General features: G+C 44.2%; 1 protein-coding gene across 2 annotated transcripts in view; it reads right to left on the bottom strand.

Moving 5' to 3' along the window:
- Positions 1-18,198, bottom strand: part of kaznb (kazrin, periplakin interacting protein b) — a 127,522-nt gene that overhangs the window by 52,156 nt on the left and 57,168 nt on the right. The window lies entirely within an intron of this gene.

Below are 18,198 nucleotides of genomic sequence, written 5' to 3'. Positions count from 1 at the left end.
CCCTGTGACGCCAACTTAATTAATTTGAAATGTATCATCCAATTATGTGCATTCGCCCGTGCACAAACACACACACACACACACACACACACACACACACACACACACACACAGAAACACACTGTCTCTCACAATGGAAAAGAGGCCTTCAGTATTAGCTGCACACACACTGCTGATCACAAGGTTAAATGATAGCACGGTGTGTGAGTATCCATTCATATCTCATTACAAGGCTGCACAAACACAACCTCATAAATCAAAAGTTGCTGCAGTGCAGCTGCACGACGCTCACAGGGGTCAGAGGTCAGAGGTGGCAGCAGCTGGTGCGTGCTGAGCATCGCTGCGTTTCTTACCCTGGTATGAGAAGCGATGCACCGCTGCTGTACCCTCAGTCATCTTAGATCCACGCAGTTCCCACGGTATACAGCTAGGCCGCAACATGTTCTCAGCGCTCAGCATGAGGGAGAGATCTATACCTGTGCTTCTTTCTTCTGCATTTTGTCTTTCACTCAGAGCCTTCTCCGTGTGGCGGCCGCACTAGATTACTGCTCCGAGCATCCAGGATGAGGGATGGGACTCAGATTATCATGGGATCAGTCCACGCCCTCCCATCATTGCCATCCCCCACCCAACATCCATATCTCCTTTTATAAAGCTTACTGTGCCCCCCTGCGGTGGTCTCACCCACCCTCTGATCCCGCTCTACCCAAGTACGGCAGATGGGTCGTTCCAGTATGGACCCAAGATTCTGATACACTGTTGGCTTACAGTCGTTGATAATCCGGGACCTTCACCCTCCGACTGTGTAATCAGACAGCTGAAGTGGAGGGTATAAGAAAGCTAATACCTGATTGTGACACAGAGGCATATGTAAGGCAGAGACAATCTTGCTGTAATCCTCTGATACCGGCAGTATTAAAGGATTGCATCCACTCCATTTGGATCATACAGCACGGCAGCAACAATGTCTCCACGCCCTCCGATGCCAGGAGTACATTTCAAACATGAGACACTCCTGAAGTCACAGTCTTTGTTTCAACAGAGATGTCAGCGTCTCACACGGGCTGCTGGAGAAATCAAATGACGTCAATATGCTGCCTCCCCTGGGAGTGCTTAACCAGCAGTGTGAGAGCAGATATCAGATAAATCAACTGAATGTGTGATGAAACACTGTAAACACTGTGAGAGATACTTACATCTCTGGTTACAGTTAAAAACACACTGTGCAATTATTTATGCGTCTATTTTTAGACGTGCACAGTCATGTTCTCATGTCTAAAGTCTAAATCTTCATTATAATTATGGCCACAGCGGTGCAGCGGTTAGCGCTGTCGCCTCGCAACTACAACGTTCCTAGTTCCAATCCCAGCTGGGGGCCTTCCTGTGTGGAGTTTGCATGTTCTCCCCGTGCATGCGTGAGTTCCCTCCGGGTACTCCGGCTCCCACAGTCCAAAGGCATGCTCGTTAGGTTCGTTGGTGACTCTGAAATTGGCCCTTGGTGTGAGTGCGAAAGGTTGTCTGTCTCTGTGTGTCAGCGCTGTGATTGACTGGCGGTCAGCCCAGGATGTACCCCGCCTCTTGCCTATTAACAGCTGGGATCAGCTCCAGCCTCCCGTGACCCTGACCAGGATAAGTGGTATAGATGGATGGATTATTATTATTGAGGTAATTTTTTCAGGAAATGCTCCAGCTTTTTCCAGGGTAATAATTTGAAAGGTTTTTTTAATCTATACTTGTGTCATTTTACGGAGTCATTGAAGCAGAGTTTGTTCAATTTAGAGTCACCAATGAACCTAACGAGCATGTCTTTGGAGGGAACATGCAAACTCCGCACAGAAAGGCCCTAACCAGGAACCTTCTAGCTGTGAGGCGACAGCGCTCGTCTCATCATGAATCAGATGTTTCAGCTGTGATTTGAAAAGATTTTGGAAGGCACAGAGAGATCTTGTCCTTTTTATGGAAGGCCTGATCAGAAAACACTTAGATGTTTCTTTTTGAGGCATTGACAGACAGCGCTTCTCGCTTTGGAGGTAGCTAGCACTTTCATCTTCCACTTCTGTCCGTCTTTTTACTTTAACTGTCATGTCAACTTCTTTTAGACATTTCATCTCAACTGTCACTTCAATTTTATCTGTATCTCTGTTTTCTTTCTTTTTTGGCCTTTAATGAGAGAGAGGGAAGTGGATAGTGTCGGAAACGGGAAGAATGAGTGGGGGATGACACTCGGCAAAGTCGAACCTGGGGCCGCCGCATCGAGGACTGTAGCTTCTGTCAGTATTTCAAGAACGTATCAATCAGTCAGCACTGAGCACATATTAGTTAATTAAGAAGAAAATAAGTGAGTTACAGTTGTGCAGTGGTTATCTCTGTTTGCTCGCAGCTTGAAGGTTCTGATTTTAAACCTTTTTTAAACCCCACCTCATGGCCAATGTCAGCTGGGATCTGCCCCCAGCAACCCTTTCAAAGAAGCAGTACAGCTGATGGTTTGAGCACATTTTCTAAACAAGCACATCTAAACAAGCTTCAGGTTTTTGTATCGACCCACTCGGCCCACCGACTAGCCCAGGTTTCCTTCACTCGGAGAGACAGGAGCCGTGTCTGGAGGAGAGAACCAATTAGTCGTCTCTCGGCGGCTTGTCACCTGACAGTCTGCTCATCCACAGCCTGATGGAGGAGCCTCTCCAGCCCGCTCATTCAAACCAATTAAGGTCTGGAGGTGTATTACCACACACTCATTACCTGTCTGTCACATCGCTCTGCTGCTCTTCCCATCCCAGCTCATTGGTCTGTCTCAGAGTTTTTACCCTTTTAAATCATCTTTTCTGTTCTGTATCATCTCCTCCTCTGGTTGTCTCAGCTGTGCAGTGCATTCGTCTCTTTCTTAGAGGGGAATACTCTCCCATCACACGGACATGTGCTGCAGTTTAAGGTATAGTTAGCACAAGACAAAAGAAATTAAAGAGGAGCTTGTTCGTGAAGAATTTGAAATATGAAAATGCCTCCAAGCGGCGAATAAAAACAATGCAGAGACATCAAAACATCCACAAATGGAGCCACTCTGACAAAAAGCTTAGATCTCATTATCCCCGCTCTCTGTTGGCCCGCAGAACAGCCAAACAAAAACAGTCAGATGTTTGGGTACAAAGGGCTGGACTCATGTCACAGCTGGCGCGTGTATACGGTCCAGCTCGAGCTGTCCAAACAGTTTATACGCGCGAGATGGATGACATATCTGGAACGATTCAAATTCCCACATTCCCTCTTGCAAAACATGCCACAAACCGTGCGACCACGAACGCATCAGATATGAGCTGAGATGTTTGGAATTCCCAACATGAAAGCAAAGAAAGAGATATTACTCCACTTTGCCAGCGTCAGGAAACACAACAGAAAAGTGTTTTGCTTTCACAAGAAGTCCTTATAATGATTTCCGTTTCAGTCTCATCCTCTCCCACAGTACAAACTGCTGCAGGTCTATGAAGTGAAACCAGCCTTAATAATTACTGTACAGCTCTCCTGCTCCAGGTACACACACACACACTGCTTCTCATTTATTCATAAAGGCAGCGCAGTGTGAGCAGAAACTCATTTAAATCCCTACTGCGCCTCTGTTAACTTGTTGAAAGGTCAAAACAAGACTAATAAGGAAAAGTTGCATCGATTAACAGGCATTAACGGTCACTTGAACTCAGCAGTGGATACCAGGACCTCTAATTGAGTCCATATGGAGCGGCCAGTGAGCCCAGTCGGCTGCACTCAGAGCCTGCAGGGGGCCACATCGGTCCTGATGCTGCTGTGGAGATGTTTGTGATTTTGTAGCTATTTTATTTTATTTTATCTACCTTGCTCAACTGATAATATCATATTGTCACCACGCGTGAGAGTGAGACGTCTACTACGACAACGGTGTGAGTCTTTCACACCTGGTGGGCAGCAGTGACTTAATATAGTTACTTACTGTTAGTACTACTGTGTATCACTAACTGTAATGTGAAGTGCTTTTACTTGACTCAAGTATTTTAATGTTTTGACTACCTTATACACTGTAAAATAATAGCTGTATGAAGTAAAGCTAGTGTCCGAGCTGCCTTTAAATTTGAAGTTGACAGAATTTGAGAAGATAAGTTGAGATAAATTTGTATTAATTCAAAACAAATAAACTGTCTGAGTCCAATTAACTTAACTTTAATTACGTGTTACTCTAATCCTTTAGTTTACTTAACTACAGTTGTGTCATCAACAATTTCATTCATGGCCGAACTGGAATTAAAGCAGCTACCTTCTAGCTGTGAGGCAACAGCGCTAATCACTGCACCAGTGGCGTACTCGGGCTGTTTGAGGGGCAGGGGCAAAACAACAACGTGGGCATTTGAGCTATAGAGGCACACCATGAGGGCACATTGTGTCCGCAGTAGTGTGCAGAGACCTACTGATTTTCAAACATGTATCATTTATTCACTGGATGGGCACTTTTCATATGACATCAACTTTATTATATATTTCCATGTGAGTTAACTTTGTTATGATTCATATATTTAGTAATCCTCTTTGCTTATGTAATAATTTAACTTCTTTAGATTACATTTAAAAGGAATCATCTCTACAGGGTACTTGTTGCTCCAAAGAGACCAAACCAAAATCAGTTCTTCAAACTCTAATGGCACAGATGGGCGAGGTCGTAAAGAACCTCTGAGGAAATCAGCAGAATAAAAATGCCATCTTATACACAAAGATTTTCCTCTGTCAATCTGCAGCCGGTGGATGACGAGAAAATGGCGGATAGCTGCAACGTTTTTTTGGGGGGGGGTTGAGGCCCGTTTGGCGTGCTTACGTATTCAGAAAACAGCCAGAAACAGTTATCTGAATATCTTTATGACTCTGAAGTTCAATAGAATCACTTTTGTAAGTTGAGATTACATCAACATAAAATATTCAGTTATTTCAATTTACACTAACTTCTAGTTTAACTGACAATGCACTGTAGGTTACCATGGCAACTGTTTTTACATTGTACTTTTACCACGCTGAATTAAAGGGTTACATTTTTACGCAGCGCCACACATCCTTATAATTCTTTAGTTAGAAATGTAACAGAAACATATGATCTTGTTATAGTTTAAAACAAACAAATAGAAGTTTCAGCAAATAAAGTTTGCTTCACTTTGGTCAACTACAACATACAAGTCATGCTACTGTATTAATGCTAATGCTAATTCTACATTGTGAGTACTTCTATTACTTTGAGTTCCTTTTGCTGTAAATATGTCTGTTCTTTCACTAAAAAACAATTTTAAATGTAAACTTTTACTTGTAATGTAATGCTATTTTGAGTATAGTTACTTTTACTAAATAATATGAGTACTTGGTGTAAATAAGATTCTCAGCACAGTTAACTCGTCAGTTATATAAAATGAGCACACAACAGAGAGTTCATGTGTCCTCTGCAGCTAACAGACACACAGAAGTTACAGCGGCTCTCTTTATTAGAACAGCAGTGATGTTTAACACACCTGTAAATTACTCCCTCAGCCCCTCACACCGACCCTCCCCCTCCGCACTAATAACACCATAATGATGCCACTGTTAGCACAGTACTGAGGCACTGTGCTTTATGGACTGACCTCAAAATCAATTCAGCTGCACACAGGGTCTATTAATGGAGCCAGATCTTAAACTCCCCCTCTCCTCTGCCTCCCCCTCTTTTCTCATAACCTCCTTTATGATAACCTCCAGTATTTATCCCCTCTCCTCTGCTCACCTCTTCTTTTCTAGCTTTGCTTCAGGACCTCACCGTGGACAGTAAATTACACACAGCCAGGCTAACGCTTCTCATTCCAGCTAGTTCTTTGACAAAGCAGCGGACTTCGTGCAGCCCTGTGGCACATATTAACCTCATAAAGGGAAAGTAATAGAGCCTGTCTCAGCTGACACACAGCGGCCATGAAAAAGTGCATTAAAGTACCTCCCTGAAACTAGACTCACAGGTAAAATGGACTCAGTGAAACACTCAGCAAAGGCAGGTGGCTTCTATCCCTCTACTGTGGACACATGTGATTGTCCAAATATGAAATAAACAGCTTCAGTTTGCTCTCATTAGCGTCTCTGGCGCACGTAGTAAGTCGGGTTTGCAGCAGGGATGGAACAGAGGCATACTTGAGGGTTTGGGAGCACATTCCCGGACAGAGAGAGGAGCTGAGTCTCTTGCCGTGGTTAATTAGGGGAGTCTGTGGGAAACCCCTGAATCTGAATCACCCGTCCAAAATAACCACACCACTTCAAGTAATGGCGGCCATGTTGAATGGAACTCATTGTGCGTCGGCCAGGGCGGAAGATTCCATCACTTACGACCGGTCGTCTGAGCTGTCATCGTAACAGTGAGAGGGCCAATACCAGAGAGGAGCTGCGGTTATAATGGCAGACAACAGAGGGGGAGGGGATGACAGCGCTAAAAGGAGACGTTAAAGGAATAATCCGCCAAGTTTACATGTCAAAGTAGGAACAAGATGTGCTAAAACAGCCTGTGAAAACTGTTGTCCAATCTGAGTGACATCACTGGGGTTATCTTGACTTGGTGCTTGGGGAGCAGAAATAGATGCAGGGTGGGTTTTACCATGTAAGTGGCAAAGATAAAGATGTCCACCGATTCATATCAATAATCTTACACTAAATGTTGGTCGCCTCTCAGTAAAACTCATAACAAAAACTACAGCCTCCAAACTGAGCACTTAGTTGAAACATCTCTCTATAACGTCCTTGTAGGAAGGACGTATTGCAGGTATTGTAAATGGACTGAACTCGTATAGTGCCTTCCTAGCCTTCCAAACACTCAACACTCAAACATTTATGCACACATTCATACACTTATGACAGAGGATGCCACGCAAGGTGACCACCTGACGATCAGGGTCTTGTCTCTTACACATTCAAACTCTCTCTCACACCAAAAGCTCTTTGGGAGCAATTTGGGCTTCAGCGTCTCGCCCGAGGACACATGAGGACTTGAAGGGCAGGGGGTTGAATTGCTGATCTTGAAGAGTAGTGGCTGTACTGCTCTAAAACAAACAGTTCATCTAGAACCTGCACTTACACAAACGTACTTGCAGCTAGCAACCTGTTGTGTGTCAGTCAGTTTGTTCGACTTTGATTTAACGCAAATGGATGAAAAGTGAAAGAGCCCCTCCAGTGAAAATCATGTTCTTCACCTTGTAAACATCTCCATGTGGTGTTTTTCATGTGCTGCGAGACATATCAGGGACAACATAAGCAGTCATCTCCATGGCTGGGCCTGTCTGCTTTTAAAATGCAGTGTACCAAGGACAGGCTGAACAACACGTTTTCAGATTGGCCGGTTTGAGACGTCCCGTTAATTTATTTTTTTAATTAAACCTTTATTTAACCAGGAAAAGCTCTTGAAATTAAAAATCTATTTTTTAAGAGAGTCCTGGCCAAGACAGGCAGCAGCACATGAACAAAGTTTTAGACAAACAATGAGCAGCCATACATACAAACATAACACAGAATATGTGACTATAATACAATAAAAGACATGAAATAACAAGTGAAACCAGTCTAAAACAACATGTCTAAAACAACCACAATCATAAATATCTCAAGCAGAACATCTACAGCCAGCTGTGTCAGTTATTCAAGAGCACCTTAAAAGCATCCAATGAGACAAGTTCCTTTAGTTCCAGGTCTTTTTGTGATTCGCTCCATGTAAAGCAGGGGTGGGCAACCCTGCTCCTGGAGGGCCACCTTCCTGCATGTTTTAGATTTCTCCGCACACCTGATTTGAATGATCTGCTCGTTATCAACCAACTGAAGCTCCTCAGGGGATTGCTAACGAGCAAAACATTAGAATCAGGTGTGTTAGAGTGCGGAGAAACCTAAAACATGCAGTAAGGTGGCCCTCCAGGAGCAGGGTTGCCCACCCCTGATGTAAAGGGAGCAGCAAACGTAAACGCCTTTTTCCCCAGTTCAGTTCTGACCTTTGGGACAGACTGTAAGAACGGGTCCTGGGACCGAAGACTGTAAGCTCCTGTACTCTTCTGACTGATGGAGTTTAGAAGGTACGGGGGAAGCATACCTAGGATAGACTTGTAAATAAGAATACGCCAAGCTGTGCATATCATTATGTGCAACCTATGGCAACCACTTCGGCGATGTGCGAGCCAGCTATAACCGTCATCATAATTTCTCACTATGGACTACTAACATTAACGTTACTACTACTAATGACTATATTTCAAGCTAGCTACGTTTTAACAAGTTGCCACTAAACAATGGCAGAGACGTGTTTTGTTTTAGTGACAGAGTGGGCGGGGCCTATGCAGATTCAGGATTTTTTAATGAGGGAGAAGGAGGAGATTCTTTGGGAGGATTTTTAAAGGTAATTAAACAAACAAGAGCATTTTATATGTCTTAAAACACAACTGGAGCTGCTCTTTAAGCTTATTTCCAAACATTTGACGAACAGCAGACCAGGGGTCTGAGGGTCCTCTGAGGGTCTGTGGACCCAAGACAGTCCCCTTATTTGCTCATCATCATCATCATCATCATTCCAGCTTTTAACAGGCAGGAAAGGTCTATCCCTCAGTGCAGTCAAGTTGCACCATGGACAGTGAAGAACCCAGCAAACACAGAGCCTGACCTTTACAAGCAACTACAAGCCAGGATATCTCGGCATGTGCTGAATCATGCAAAACTGCTAAACCATCAAGGTACAAATGTCGGGTGTCCGCAAACATGAATAATAGCATCAGGACTGTGGATAGTGTTGGAGACAGGGGACGAGAGAGAGGATAGAGGGCCAGGGGGCGGGTAGTCAAACCTGGGGACACGGCATTGAGGATGAGGGCAAGTGAGGGACGTGTAAGTAAAGTGTGATGCTAAAGTGTTTCAAGTAGGGAAAAGATGGCGACTTAAAAAAAGAAGTATTTCTAAGTAATAAATGAAACAGGATTGATCTTTTCTGACCCATCAGATGAGCAACACGACAAACCGTTCAATCAATGAAGTGTCGCGCTGCAGCGTGTACCTACACAGATTAATTTGTCTTGTTACTATGCATGAAACCTGAAGTGATGTTGATACAAATGATGAGACCAGCTCAGCAGAAGCCCGCCGGGAATAATAACACAGCCTTCTATATTCTTCGTTTAGCCTATTAGTCATAATGGGAAGCAGATACTGCAGAGCTGGAAAGAAATGCTAAACAGAAGAGAAACTGCTGATTGTTTGGTTCTCACTGTCGCCGCAGTTTGCAAAACTCAGGATCAAGTGGCTCACGGCGATTTCACTGAGTAGCCTCTGCATAGATGTAAAGTCCATTTGGAGTTCGAGTCCCATCAGCTGTTGCAGCAGGTCGAGGCTGCGCATTTATCCTTGTTTTAAAAAGGAACAATGAGCGTAATTAATCAGTGCTTATTTAAGACTAACTTGTGGCAGGTAATCAGATCCTTTCATGAGGCTGAAAAAAGACACTCTGTAGGAAAGCGAGCAATCTCTCCCGCTGATGTGACTGCCTGCGAGCGACTTTAAGAGGCCTGCTGATAAACTCTTTCTCCTCCTTCAAAATAAAATCCAAAAACATGCTTCTATAAAAACATGTGAGCTTTTACAGAACGCCGCCCTGTCTCCTGAGATATCGGTGCAGCACATGTGGTTTGAGCTAAAATTCAGCCAGTCACTTATCACAAACAATAAAACACATTTACAGGAATGCATATACACGGCCTCCTCAGCAGAGCCGCAGCGTGTTCCTGTGTGTGCGCGCTTGTGTGTGTGTGTGTGTATACGCCTGAGCACACAGGGCACAGTAATTGGCGACCTGATAAATATTTGTGTAAAACCTCCTCAGCAGCAGAAAACAGAGAGGCATGCTTTCAACAGTAATGCCTGCAGGCGGAGGACCAAAAATAATTCAGGGATGGAGCCCACTAACATGTCAACATTTCAGGAGGCCCGCGGAGACGGCGATGATGCATCAACGGAAACATTCAAATGTAATGTTTGCTGCTTTGTTACAACTGGTTCTGGGTTTTTACCTCAAAGAGAAGAGAATAGAATTAACTTAGGAATACGGGAAATTAGCACAGAAATAATAATAAAAAATCAAGGAAAAGAAAAGGGATTCTTTTGATGTCATTTTGAAAACGTGTTCACAGCGAGCAGCTTTAATCCAGACAGACAGACGCAGATAAAGTTTAGTCACATCCCTCCAGACTTCGGTTTCGTGCTTTGTCAGGAGTGTGTAATCTCATTTGTGAAGCCCGTGTTCTCCCTAATGATAAATTCAAACAGTGAATTGATTCATTTTAGAGTAATTGGAAATAAAGTGAGCGGAGGAGCTCAGTGGAAAGCCAGTGGAAAGTAAACAGAGAGGTGTGTAGCAGTGAGAGCCATCTGTTGTTGTCTGAGAAGCAGTGTGGAGATAAACTGCACACACGGCGGGAAGATGGAAACCACGACTACATGCAGACGAGTAATCCGACAACAGAGGATGGTTTGATTACTCATTGACCTTTTTTGTTACAATCTGTAAACCTCATATTCAAGAAATTAATTAGTGAAATATGACTTTAAATATGACTCAGAAAAGTTGCTTCTTTCGCGCGACAAATTTAAGCATAAAAATAAGCAAGAGGAAGCTGAAAAGTATTGTATTTCAAAGGCCAAACAAACCATGCTACCTTTAATGTGTCAGAAAAGCCCACGCGGAAATCCTTCAGTCGATTTTTATTTCCAACAACATTAAAATATTTTTAGTTGAGCAGTAAATTTAGATTAAGATATACTTTATTGTCCCCTTAGGGAGTTTCGTTCTGGACTCCGTCCAACTGCAGTTGCAGCTAGAGTTACACAGCAGTCACAGCGTTCTGCACCAGACAGGGAAACAATTTCACAGCACATACATCCGTACGCTGAACAGATGGCACATACATGCACGCACACTATGTCACATATTGCCCTATCCTCAATGTTTCCATGTAGAGTGGCTACAATATTAAAAAAGTATTACTACAATTAATCCATTATCTATACCACTGGGTTGTGGGGGGGCTAGAGCCTCTGCAGCTGTCATTGGTAGAGAGGCGGGGTACACCCTGGACTGGTCGCCCGGAAAATCACAAGGCCTGACACACAGAGACAGACCATTCCCCGCTCATACACACACCTACGGGCAATTTAGAGTCACCAATGAACCTAACGAGCATGTCTTTGGACTGTGGGAGGAAGCCGGAGGGCGGCTCTGGACACTTTGTTCGGGGAGTAGGCGGGGCTGCTCCTCCGCTGTTTGTCTGCTGTCCTCACCTACGTCCGCAGCGCGCACCTGCTTTGTTGTCATCAGCCTCATAAGGACGGTCCTTGCAAAAGCGCACATTGACCTGATGCGCTCAGCCACTTACTAGGTTTTGACCTAGTCTTGTTGATCAATGAATCATGTATTAACTTAGGCTCTAATTCTAACAGAGCTTCGTGTCATGACTCAAAGATTGCAGCATAAATTAGCAAGAGTATAAAATAACCTCCTGCCTTGTTTTTGTAAATACTCGATTTTAGTTTGATTTCTGCTGAGGACTCATGTTAAACTTTAACCTTCAGCACTTCCTGAAATAGATATGCAGCTTTACGTTGAGACAAATGAAAGGAAACTTCAGACATCACAGTGGAAATCCAAAGTACTGGGTGTTTAAACATGCACAGTATAGTCCCAGTGTTCAGGATGTCTTCAGCCCATCAGCCTCGTAAGATGTCTGCATGAACCACACGGTTCAGAGAAGTGGGAAAGCGTGCTGCTTATCGTCCGCTCTGCTGGAATGTTCCGCTCTGCGTCCTCTCCATACAGGAGGCTCTGCACTTCTTCAAAACTCATTTTCCTCCATGCCTTCGTCCATTCTCGTCTGGGGATGGATTTAAACTGCAGCCAAGGCAACAATATGTACCAGCAGCAATAAAAAGTCTCCGCTGCTGAAGCAATGAGGCATTTTAATAGGATGAGCGCAGAGTGTTGAGAAGGCATCCAGGCTTCCTCTCCCTCGCTGTTCCTTCTCCTTCTTAAGAGTTGACATTGTTTGAAGTTTGGACTCAACAGGGATTTGGAGGATTTAAGGTGAAGACGAAGGAATAGATGTTGAGAGTGGAAGCGTGTGGGAGATGGGGAAATCGGGTTCTTAAAGTGTGATCATTATCTGCACCTCCTGTTGTGCAGGGGGAACCTCGACACCCAGGCAGCGGCCTTGAAACGCCCCACATGGGAGAATTATACTAAACGCTCTGTCAGAACTCGTTTTTTGTCTCATCGCAGCCGCACAAGTGAATCGTTTTCTTTCTGAGTCCAATGTGTGTCATTAACGGAGACGCAGATCCTCCATCACATGAGAGTGTGCTGTCTCAGGCTTCTGTCAGGCGCACTTTACCACCATCAGACCTCGACAGAACCCCATCAAAGCTTACTGTATCTCAGCCACAGTCGAGGAAATCCTCTTACGTGAGACGCCTCGTGCAAGTTTCCTTTTCTTAACCCGGAGTCTGATTCTCTCCAGATGTATACGACGCAGATGAAACATCCTGCAGGTCCATATAACACAACCAGGAAGGAATACTTTACTTAATCCATAACGGGAATTCTCTGCTCTGACATATGGTGGTGATAAAGACAAGATACCTACATTAAAAACGCAGTTTTATGGTCTTATTTCTGTCTCTCTCCCCCGCTATCCCACTTTCTCGGCTCATGCGGTCTCAGCAGACGGCTGTCCACCACAGAGTCTGGTTCTGCTCCAGGTTTCTTCCTGTTAAAGGAAAATTTTCCTTGCCACTCTTTTCAAGTGCTTGTTTAAAGGTGAATTAATGTTGGGTCTGTGTTTATCTCTACATAGAAATGTAGAATCTGTAGGCAGGGACGTGGATTTTAGGGACGGCAAGTGTTCTGGTTTCTGTTTGTAGTACGCTTGTAGTCCGAGTAATGATGACCAACAGACATCTGCATGCTAACAGCTAACAAACCGTTCTAGATCTAACATTCAGCTTGAGATAAATTCCCTTGACGCTGTATCACGAAAGCCGTTCAGCGTTCAGATTTCCCGACTTCCTCGAATGCATCAGAAACGATCGATCCGACCTCCGTTCAACAAACAAGCATTTTAAAAGTAGTTTTCTCCTCCTCTTGAGGACAGATCTGACAGAGCTTCATTTTGACTTTTTACTAATCTGCTTCATGATGCTGAAATTTCTGCAAACTTAAGACCCGTTAATTAACGTCAATCACAAGAAAAACAGCTTCTGTTTCTGTAAACAATGCAACACGCGGAAAAGGAAGCATTGATCTGAAGGCGTTTATTGCTAACCGCTGGCTACACGCCCGACATGTTCAGCGTCCTCCCCAGAGGCCGTATCGTCGTCAGACTACAGCTGATGGGATCTGAGATTCAGCCAAGCCCTGCTCTACATGTAAAGTGTCCTGAGATAAATAAACACTGACTGATTGATGATGGACTGCACATTAGTTTGACTATTCCGGTAAGATAAACAACTTAGCTGCATGCAAATTTATGATGATCTACTCCCCAGTCAATAAAAGCCAGTCACATAATGTGCTCTTAACCCCAGCCGTGACCCAGACACAGAAAATCCATACTAAACGCCGTCTTCTTTAAAAATCATCTGGGAGACAAAGACTGTCCTGAGCCAGTGGGAAGAAAACAGTTAAACGGACACTCATTAGCATACGGAGGCGCATCAGTCTCAGTGATAGGAACAATCTCATCTCAGAGGCAGAGCGGCTCACTGGAAAGCAAATCAATCCTCAGAGTCGCGGTTTGAAAGTACTCTCGATTTGCTTTTTGCTCTGTGAAGTTTCATTCAGATAAAGCTGGAAAATTGAAGTGCGGAGGAATGTGTGTGAGAGATGTTTCCTGTCTTGGACTTGGCATCTTTCTTGGAGCTTTCTTTCCTGGTTCTGCTCCACCGCCTGCCTGCCTGCCTGCCCGCCTGCCTCACTTTCTCCCTCTCTTTTTGTTGGCACTTTACATCACGGGTCGCATCCTGATGCCACTGAAGCCATCTGCCACCCCACACCAAAGGAACGCCATCACCAGCTGGCGTCCAGGGCAGCACTTCTGTCACCTCTGCTAATAGAGCTAACACACAGAGGGGTCAGCTGTTAGCGCTCAACCCTGACCCCGCACGAAAGCTGCGACATGAAATCAGCCTCACGCTATGATGCCCTCGTAGTGAACCGCAGACTTGGAAAGATTTCAGAGCATTTTAAACAATACACACCAGCTTCCTCTGCCCCTGTATGGACATGAAAGTGGATATGTGCCGCCCTGCCGTCCTCCCTCCCTGCGTGCTCTCTGCAGGCACATCCAGCAGTGGAAACTCTCACAAGTCAAAGTGCACGGCGCTTCTGCTCTTGTTGTGACAGCCTCCGCGGCTCTGTCGGTTCATTACTGGGGTTTTTGTTCCCTTACAAAGCAAAACAAATAACCACAGTCATTATTTATTTAAGGCCATTACCAACCACTGTAGAACAAAGGCTACCGATGTGCCAGTAAGTACTTCAAAGCCCTGCTCAGCTATTCTGTGCAGAAACGTCCGACTGAGAAATACAGACGACAAAATAAATTCAACGCAGAAAAATAGAACCTTTGCTATGAAGTGACTAAATTGCAAACTCCACAGTAAAGATGGGTCACACATCTGTTTACCCCTTATACTATATATGCATTTGTTTAAAACTAGGGATATTATCGGCACGTTATCGGCATCAGCAGATATGTCATTTTTCTGCTGATATTTTTCACACTTTAATTCTGCCTAAACGCTCAATGATTCCCTTAAAAAGCTTGACGTAATGCTACGACATTAACTCTGCCTGCACCACGCCTCTTCCGTCAAGCGTGAAGGAGGGTGCTAGATGTCTGCGGTATGACAGTTTTTTCAACGTTCCAGAAACGGACAGCAAGGTTGATTTCATTTTATGTACTTGTTCTGTGCAATCGGTCAAATTTAGCCCAGTTGTGGCTGTTGTCAGGACTGTCTCAAGGAGAGCATCATACAAGCCTGTCTCAGTTGTATATTACAGTTTAATTCGAATGTTACAAACAAATAAATCTGGCATTTTGTACATAATCTAAGTTTAAGTAAATGGTAAATGGACTGTACTTATATAGCGTTTTTCTAGTCTTTGCGACCACTCAAAGCTGCTTTTACACTACATATCACATTCACCCATTCACACACTGATGGCAGAGGCTGCTACATAAAGTGCCCAACTGTCAATCAGATATCACATTCATATCCGTTGGCTATGCCACCGGGAGCAATTTGGGGTTCAGTGTCTTGCCCAAGGACACTTCCACATGTAGCCTGAGGGAGCTGGGGATCGAACCTCCGACCTTCCGATTGAAAGACGACCGACTCACTGAGCCACAGCCGCCCCAGTATGTTTCTTATCTTGCCCAGTTAATGTGCACATTTTAAAAAGCACTGTATTATGTTATTTCTACATCTGCCAGTGGGCCACTACAATAAGAGTAGGCATGATATCAATTCCACTACAGAGGAGACTTCATGTTCTCTGCAGTTAGGTGGAAAAAAAACATGTGCCTAATATATCAGTTTTGAAATCAGCAAAAAGGGTTGGAAAATATTGGCATATTGGATGTCAGCAAAAACTCTAATGTGGTGCCTCCCTATTTAAAACCACTACTTTGGTAGGTTTTACTTACTTTTCCTTTTTGTTTTGGCAGTTTTATTTCTTTTTTTTCAGCTCCTCTTGATTTATTCATATAGTTACACTTTGAATATAATGATTAAATGTTCTGCATTAATCTACATTTAATCTCAGCTGGGTTCCAACAAAGTAAAGCAATTAAAATGTCATAAATTCCTAATTTGAAAGTGAGCACTGTCGGCCATTAGTTTACTGTCATTTAAGAGGATAATGATGACTGTTATTCCACTGGAAACATCACCGCTGTCTGCAAAGCGCTGGTATTTTCATCTCGTTTTTTAACCCCCGGGGTCTTTGCTATGCCGTGATTAGGTCTCCTACTGGAGGAAGTCTAGTGACGAAGAGGAAGAGAGGGAGGAGAGTGAGGGGCTGCCGCTCTCTGGCTATTGTTTGGACACAGTTCCTCTCACGCTGCATTGACCACAGACAGGGCGTGGCTGAGGGGGGCCAGGCAGGGAATATGAGGAGTGGTGAGGAGGAGAAAGGGGGGTGAGGTATTCGGGTGGTGATGGATACAGAGGGAAGGTTACAGCACATTGCATACTTTCTCCGCATGTGGACAGCGGACAGGAAGGCGGGTGGTCCCTGGAGAGCGCTACAGAGAGAGAAAGAGAAAGAAAGAGCTGCAGTGGGAGTGGGTGGGACTTTTTTTTTGCCCCTGTAGTTTGGCGCTCTGTTTCCCAGCCCCGCTCATGTGCACGATGAAGTAATGAGAGACCCGGGGCCTCTGACAAACTCAGGCCAGATGGGGAGAGGATTCTTCCCCACAATTACTCTGCAGCAGAGAGCATTAGAGCCAGTGCAGCTTTGCCTCGACGGAGAGACGATAATCACCGGGTCTTTTAGGAGAATACTTCATCAACACTCTTTTACAGCACGCCGTGCTATTTGGAGGGTGTCTTTAAAGGTCTAAGCTGCCTCTATCCTTGAACACAGGATTCTAGTATACTGAGATCTCTTGATAGCTTCTATAAAAGGGTTGCAAGATGAGTAAGCTTAAAGGACATTTTTAATCTTCCTCAGTACGTGAAGGAAAAAATTGATGCATTTTGGATGCCTTTTGCAAACCAGAACAGCAAGTCCAGGTTACTCTTTGACTATAGTAAAAAGCCTTTAATATCAAATGTACGACCAAAGTGTCCTTAAAAATCCAACAAAAGAAAACCTGCCATTGCTGTTACTTGTTTTAGCCTCTGACACTGAAGAAGCCATTCACAGGCCAGAATCAGAGCTGTAGCATATTCACAACAGTTTGTCGGTTCATTCTGGATCCAAACGCAACCAAAAATCATCCAAAATGTGCCCTAAATCTGAAAATGAATGATACAACCTTCAGTATGATTTCTTTAGAGCACTCTCTGCAGCTTCCGCTCTGTGCTCTGGCAGCACACATAACAGAATGTTAAGCCCTGAATGTCCCACCAAAATTCTCCTTGGGTGTTGATTCTAACCTAATGAGACGTTCATGCTTTGCACCTTTAGCTTTCTACGGAAGCCCATACATTTTGTTTACTCTGTTGTCCCGTGTTAACGAGTCATTTCCGGTCGTTTTCTCGAGATCTCCACTCTTTTTTGTCCCATTATCTCCTCTCATTATAAGGATTAATTTATTGAATTAATGAAGTTACTGTATTAACTTTCAGGAGCAGGAATACGCCTAAAACCAACAATCACCTGACAAAGCTACTTAAACCCATTCAACCCACTTAACTCTGTTTGTCTCAGATATCTCAGACCTTTCCCTTCCTCGCATCCATTAGCTCTCCTTCCTCATCTGTTCCTATTCAACTTGGTGTCTGCTTCTCTCATGCCTCCGTCCAACTCTAGGAACAGTCTGGGCTGAAATCTGCTCGGGTAGATCACGCCTGAGACGGAGCCCGGACTCTGAGTCTCCCTCTGCCCCAGCGTGTCCTCCTAGACATCCCCATCACCTTTGACCCTCCCCTCAACATACAGAACTCAACATAAATAATTCCAGAACTTACATTAAATATTTAAACACATGTTGCTGCAGCGTGGTCCTTGCAAATGAATCTCTTGAAGCTTGTTTTCTCGTTATAACGGGATAATTTACGGCGATCTAGGAAACAAAACAACAGGCCGCTCACTGCGATATCACAGACCAGCACATGCCATGCTGCCATTCCCACACTAATGAGGTAAGCCAACTTCTGTGTTCGTTTTGTGCTTTTGCAACTCTGGAGATGAAGAGTTATGGTCATCTGATGTTACAGCGCTCCAGCGTCGTTATCTCGTGATAACGTGATGAATAAGATCTCGAGAAAAAGTAAAATGTATGGATGCATGTCCACTAAGGGTTTCCGTAGCTTTCAGCCAACACAGTTTTGTAACACTGAACGGTTTAATCCTCATCCTGCTCCTTGAAGTGTTCCAACTGCACGCCACCTATTATCTGTACATACATTCATTTACTTCCATATCTCCAAAATAAACTTGAC

This window comes from Semicossyphus pulcher, unplaced genomic scaffold (genome assembly GCF_022749685.1).
Source record: "Semicossyphus pulcher isolate SPU_LCO1_2020_fin unplaced genomic scaffold, fSemPul1.0.p SCAF_3, whole genome shotgun sequence".
NCBI lineage: Eukaryota > Metazoa > Chordata > Actinopteri > Labriformes > Labridae > Semicossyphus > Semicossyphus pulcher.
This window is presented reverse-complemented; position numbering and strand designations above follow the sequence as displayed.